At 33.9% G+C, this 7,013-nt stretch overlaps 1 long non-coding RNA gene across 1 annotated transcript; it reads right to left on the reverse strand.

The window, feature by feature from the left end:
• Window positions 1-1,037: 1,037 nt before the first annotated feature.
• Window positions 1,038-1,727, reverse strand: LOC128665162 (uncharacterized). Its single transcript, XR_008403012.1, has 3 exons — window positions 1,621-1,727; window positions 1,478-1,534; window positions 1,038-1,147 (listed from the first exon to the last, which is right to left on the reverse strand). It is a non-coding gene; the product is annotated as an uncharacterized LOC128665162 (long non-coding RNA).
• Window positions 1,728-7,013: the final 5,286 nt, after the last annotated feature.

The following is a 7,013-nucleotide window of genomic DNA, read 5'->3' on the forward strand; positions in this document are numbered from 1 at the left end:
TTTATTTTAAACATGTTCTCATAATCCTTAATTTATTTTCTAATTTTGTTCAATCCTCTGTCTGTGAAGATATTAAACAAATAATGGATACTATAATGAATTTAAATACACAGGTTCAGAATCTCTACAATACTTATGTAGTGGAAAACAGATAATCAATGATTGCATTTTAAATATAAAAAATGTTTTTTTTTTTTTTTTTTTTTATTTGATGCCACTAAAATTGTCATATTTTGGTATGTTAAAAAGTTTATTCAAAACCCCAAAAAATACTGTATTGGCCGTGAGCACTCTCATATCTTTTTTTTATAATGCCATTTTGATTCAATGTTGTCAATATTTTGGATGTAATAAAAATTATAATTGTTTCACTTAGATATGTCTGTGTGTACAATACATTTTAAACCTTTAACTGATTTTAACTAAATTTCAAAAATAAAAAAAGAAAATTAAATAAAAACAGGATAAACTTTAATAAAACTATGTACAAATAACAATAACAATATATTCTTTGTCAACAAAAAAATAATAATAACTTTAAAATTGTCCATAACAATGCACTAATTAAACCGTGGTCTTTTTGGATCTGGCGACTCTTGGCTCTGATGTCTATCTCAAATCAATTCTAACAAAGTTTGCATAGTATTTTGAGCCATTCGCATGTTGTTTTCAGCTATTGTCAAGGCCCTGTTTATATGTAGGTTCCTTTCCCTGTCCATTTCTCTTTGCGAGTTAAAGATTTCACGGTCCAGTTCCAACCGTTGCTGGTTATAAGTGTCAAATCTTTCTAAATGTCCAGACAAAATTTCCTGAACCTGTCTACTGTCTGCTCTATATCCTCTGGCAAGATTTAACATTTCGTTCAGACCTGCATCTTCCAAAGGTGCCTGCTCTTGGACAATAGCTTGTGGTTGTTCCAATGATTCAATTCCCTGTGATTGTACTCCATGATCAGGTGGTGAATTTGTATTTTCCTCATCACTACGGGGGTTTATAACAGGCTCATGCATATCCAAATCCTGATCTTGTGCCATCTGTGTTAGGTCAGGAGTCAGGCTTCCACTTTCTGGCGATCTACCCTCTGGTGCTGGAACTGGAACAAGATTCAGAATCACCTCTCTTGATGAATCATCCTCCTCAGCGATATCTAAAAAAAAAAAAAAAATTAGCATTAATTTCTAAAAAAAAAAGATGCAGATCGAAATTTATTCCAACATTAATGGTTAGAGGGGTTACTATACAAGAGAAATTTATAGTGTCATGTTATACTGTCAAGTTGGAATCTTACAATAAGATTAAATGCCTTCCTTACTAATCAATAATTGTGATTTTACATGGTACAACTGTTTGCATATAAAATACATCTATCTCACAGTATTACAGTTTGAATAACTATCAAAGTTTAAAAAGTTAAATTTTGTTTGTACCAAAATTATTTGTCTTGTCATCCTATATTTACTTTAAAAAAGTAACTTACCATCGAAAAGTGGTGCTGATTCGGTCACCATGGCTCTGAAGAGACGTCCAACATCTGCTGTAAAAAATAAAATTAAACATTAATATCTCATTTATAAACAAAAATTTAGAAGGTGTATATATAAGTGGTTTAAAGATACATACCAGAGCTTCTTCCAACAGCTGTATCTGGTGTACTGCTCCTTACATCTGGAATAGTATCTGCAGACGATAGGCTGTGGCTGGTATTTGTAGTTGACCGTAAATATTGCCCATGCTGTTGTTGTCTTACGTTCAGAGGCTGAGAAGTTGAAGGACGTGGTATGTCTGATGAAGAGGTAGATGGGGTATGGACAGATGCAGAGGTTGACGCTCTAACTGAACCACCTAGGAGTTAGTAAATACAAATTTAAATTAATACAATCAATAAAATTAAAAGTTTATGTGCAATTTTTGAAATGCTAATTAAAAGTTAAATGTACTCCCATTATACCATTTTCTACCTATGATTTGTATCTTGCTTTAATATACACAAATTAAAAGGTCTCAAAAAACATCTTTCTCAAATGATTCCAATAGAGAATACAATAACAAAGAAATTACAATTTACCACTATTATCTAATTTGCTTCATTCGTTAGTTCACCTTTGTTGAAGAAATAGCAGCTACCGAGCATTTCAATATCAATATATGTTATTCAACAAAGAATATATACAAAATAAAGCAATTTAGATAATGAAACAAAAAAAAGGTGGGTTAAAATTGCATGCCATTTCAAAATCAAACATTTGGGTTTCATTTTACTGTGCCATGTAGGCCTTATTTTTTAAAATACATTAAGCAATAGGGAAAAAAATGGAGTATATTAGATAATTGAAAATGTTTTTCATGCTCCATCATGAATGCTTTATTTTTCATTCACTGGAACTTTAAAAAAATAGATACAGAGAGAAGTAATGTAATTCCTAAATCTATTTTAAAGGAACGGTAAACCAGAAATTGTACAATCAAGATACCGTTAACAGAATCCAATTTTGTAAAACATGAACGTAAGAGAAACAATTTTGGAGCAGACAAGTAAACAATATAAATATTAATTTATAAATAATAATTACCACGAATATCGCTATCACAGTCATCGGTTATGCCCTCAATGACCTCCGTGCCAAGCCTCTGTAAAACTTTTCTTTCAAAGTCTGTCAAATCTGCGACATAAGATTGTCCGCCTCCAGTACCTCGAGCATATTGCTTTTCTTTGGCAATTTTGGATTTTGTTTGACGCTTGATATCATTGAACCTTTTTTTGCAGGACTCGATATCTTTTTTAGTAGGTCCTTGAGCACTCACTGCGTCACTAATTTTCTCCCAAATAATCTTCTTACGAGCGCCTGGGGTTTGCTTGACTCGACTACCATAAATATTGTCATAATATTCGAGTACTAGATCAACAAGTACAACATTCTGTTGATGCGAGAAGTTAGGGTTGCGAGTCTTCTTAGAAGTAGCAGAATCTCCGGAGCAAGCCATCTTGTCAAAGTGAATACCGAAAAGTAAATAAACAATATTCTAAGATTTCTGGGAAAATGCACATTCTTATACATGTCAGCAGCCAGACGTTGCCGCTTGTCTGACAATTATGACACCTAGATCGTCACATGGGTAAAGAACTAAACCAATCAGGTCCCAGACTGCTTCTTAACTTTGCTCTTTCGCGCCGAACGAAGCTTCAAAGTTATCAATTATCCGATTGTCTTCGACACACAATAGACGCGAAATTTTACGGCTTGGTTTTATAGTACATTCATGTAACGAAGTGCCATCCGCATGGTGCGAATGCCGGCGGGTTATTTCGATACGGTCTGTGCAAAAAAATTGACGCCTTAGTACATGGCACCCAAAGGCAAAACTTTCAGTTTTCAAGGCCAACAAATGGAGAAGAAGGACATCATAAAAATTAGATAAATAGGCAGGACCACTATGTGGCAGCATTTTAAAACAATGTTATTCCCTCATTGAAAGGAGGGAAGTTTCAACAAATGATAACAGGAGAGAACAATACATTTGATTACTTTTTTAGTTGTATGTACACTTTATCTGAATCAAGAAAGTTTAATTTGAACTTCTATATCCATTAATGTTGGTTGGGCAAAGGAAATAGTACAATTTTAGTGGAGTTCGAAATCTGACAAAAGTTTTAAATTCTCAAAAATGGCAGATTCAGAGTCATGGTATATACATTCTCTAAAGAATGTATTAAATAAAATGACATTTATGGAGCAAGAATATTGCTATGGCAAGCAGACTTGCAAAATCTGTTCATACTGAATGAATTCCTGAAATGTCATTTGTCTGCTATGTTAAAATGCTTTAAATTACAGTCTGAAAATGTTTCACCTGTGAGCGTCACAGCCCCAGATGAGATGTCTAGTATATCTTTTAAACTGCAGGAAAAAAGTCAGACCTTTAGGCACAGAAAATGTTTGATTTGTCAGATAAATGAGTTGTAGGACATTTTTACAGACTGCCACTGTTTGCTTGCTGCAGTAAAGCAAAAGGATATTCTGAATCAAACTGACATTACTAGACTTGATATGGATTCCTTACAACAGATTACTGAGTAAAGGGGAAAAAAAATCACGTATCGATTTTGTACCTACATCTCCTGTAACGTGTCTTGATAGGGCACAAGGGTCCACAGACATGGTCACTATTGGGATGACAAGATTTTCAGATGCTGTGAAGAAAGTGTTCCTGAGTAGCACACACACACCTGAAAACACATCCAAATCCAAACCTAAACACACAGATAAACCCCTTTAATCATATAGGCCAGTTATTTTTCATATGTCAATACAAAAGGGGATGTTTCCTTGCCCTTACACATTATTTATGAAAGAGTTTAAATGAGTTTTAGATATTTTAACCACTTTTCAGTAGATTAAGGGTCAGATACTATGTAAGTTGCTATAATGAAACAGAAACATCTAGTAAAACCTTTATAGCAGCTCCATATTAATGATTTTATCATACTAAAATCACTATCATATAGCTATATGCATTTCACTAAATAATAGGGATTCTTTATGCCCAGTGTGCTATTAGCCACATAAATGTTATTAGCATCTTAATAATTCCTAAGCTACAATTAAGTCTATACATAAAATTAAAGGGACATAATACTCATATGCTAAATCACTTGAAACTGATGCAGTATAACTGTAAAAAGCTGACAGGAGCATCTCTATGTAAAAAAGGAAGATATTTTACTTCACAATCTCCTCAGCTCAGCAGAGTAAGTTCTGTGTAAAAAGTTATACTCAACTGCTCCCAGCTGCAGGTAAAAAAAATTAAAAAAAATGAAGAAATGAACAGCAGCCAATCAGCATCAGCAGTGCTGAGGTCATGAACTTTTACTGTGATCTCATGAGATTTGACTTGACTCTCATGAGATTTCATTGTAAACTTCCTTTACCTGATTACCTGATTGGTGAAATAATATGAGAGTGCACGATGCTCATCCCTTCAGATGTCCCAGGACATACACACTAAATCCTGCTTAGAAATCCTTTACAATGGGAGGTGGCTACTGAGGAACTTTTGAGGTAAAATATCTTTCTTTTTTACATAGAGATGTTCAGGAGATATTTTCTAGTCAGCTTTTTACAGCTATGCTGCATCACTTTCAAGTGTTTAAACATTTGGGTGTTATGGTCCTTTAAGTCTATACATAAACTCTTTATTTTACACTGAACAATATCCACAAGCTGCAATTAACCCTATGTATGACTTTTCTCTATACCACAATTACCACTATACAAGAACCTTCATGTGAAAAAAATAGCTGATCTTGGACTAGCCGTTACTATACCTAACCATAATTCTAAAAAAACCACTAATTATACCTAATTATAAACTTTTACATGATTACCTAATGTATTTACCCAGTGTATTACCCAATGTATTTAAATTCCCCAATGAAAAAATACACTTAATTAACCCACATGTAATTTAAAATTTTTGTGTGCCCCTTAACAATCCCTTTCCTTACATCTAAACAACTCAGGATTTAACCCACACCAAAAAAAGTAAAAATAACTTGTTTTACAAATAAAACAGTAAGCATACAGTAATGTAAGAACCATTTATCTTTATCCTGGTCCAGAAGTCACAGATGCTCTTTATCTCTCCATGAACAACTCATTAAACTCCCAGAGGGATCCTTCTATACTAGCTTATTTGGTGCATTTGTGTAATATAAGATAGGGCCAGTCTTTATGAAAAGCATGGCCAGTCAAATGAGAAGAGTGAGAAGCATACTATGATTGATTATGGCAGGGCCTGCAAGAGAATAAGTAATTGGGTCAAAGTATCTGTCAAGGAATACATTAGTCTGAGTGTGTTAGATTGAAGGAAAAATATGAAGCTTCAAACTCAAGTATTTAACACTGAGAGGAACATTGGATAAAAGAAAGAGGTGGAGGGTGTCTCATAGAAAGACAGAGGCAAGAGGTGATAAGCTAGTATGAGGGGTTGGTCCACTGGCTGTTATTAAGAAATGGAAATTAATGGATGATCTATCCTGAAGTAGAACTCAACAAAGTTAATTATCCCATAATACTTAGACCTTCTTCAGGAACCGAGGGATGTAAAAAAGCTTTCTATTGGATCTTTTGAGTGCAGGGATTTTACAGTTTAACAATGACTGTATTTGTCATTGTTGTTTGTTTGTACAGTCCCTGGCCATCCTTTAATAAATAATGTTTTTCAAGGGACGAACTACTGAATATCAAACAGTACATTCTGGCTAACTTTCACTCACTCAGACCTTTTTCTAGATAGAGAAAAATACCAAATATAAAAAAATGGTAATAGCGTGCGCCTGAGGTATGTGTCAAAAAACAAAACACCAAAAAATGGCGTGAAGGCAAAAAAACAAACTCAAATTACAAACTCAAACTCAAATTAATTGGTCTTCAAATAATGTAGTGCAGTGCTGTTTCTATAATAGTTAAAGAGTGTCACTTGGTGAAATAACTGAAGTGAAACAGTGTGGATTGTTTGTATATAAAACAACCCTATTCTATAACAATATATATATGTGTATATACCTTTGTGCAAAGTGACCAAATAAAACAATTAAAAAACAACAGTAGTGAATAAACAACTGTGAATAAAACAAATTTAGCAATTATAATCTCTATAGTATAAACTCTAAAACATGTAAAAAAGAGAGAAGCTTATCGTGAATAAGTCCCAGAAGTGGTGATATAAGTTGAACACTGGAGACTGGAAACGGAGGTGTTTCTAAAGTCAAATACTGAAGGTCTTTATCGTCTCAGTAGAAATATTCAGAGGAAAGGAATATTTGAAGAGCAAACGGCAGCTGGTCTTGGCGGTATCTGATCAGGACCCAAAATCTAGAAGTAGTAAGAAAGAAGACAGCGCCTCATTGTGCAAGTAGGTCTTGAATGTAAAATTCACAGTGGAAGTGGAGAAAAAAGGAAATATACTCACAAGAGTATTGGCACCCTTGTTGAAAGTGGTGCGAATAGGCGGGC

Source organism: Bombina bombina, chromosome 6 (assembly GCF_027579735.1).
Source record: "Bombina bombina isolate aBomBom1 chromosome 6, aBomBom1.pri, whole genome shotgun sequence".
In the NCBI taxonomy this organism is placed as follows: Eukaryota; Metazoa; Chordata; class Amphibia; order Anura; family Bombinatoridae; genus Bombina; species Bombina bombina.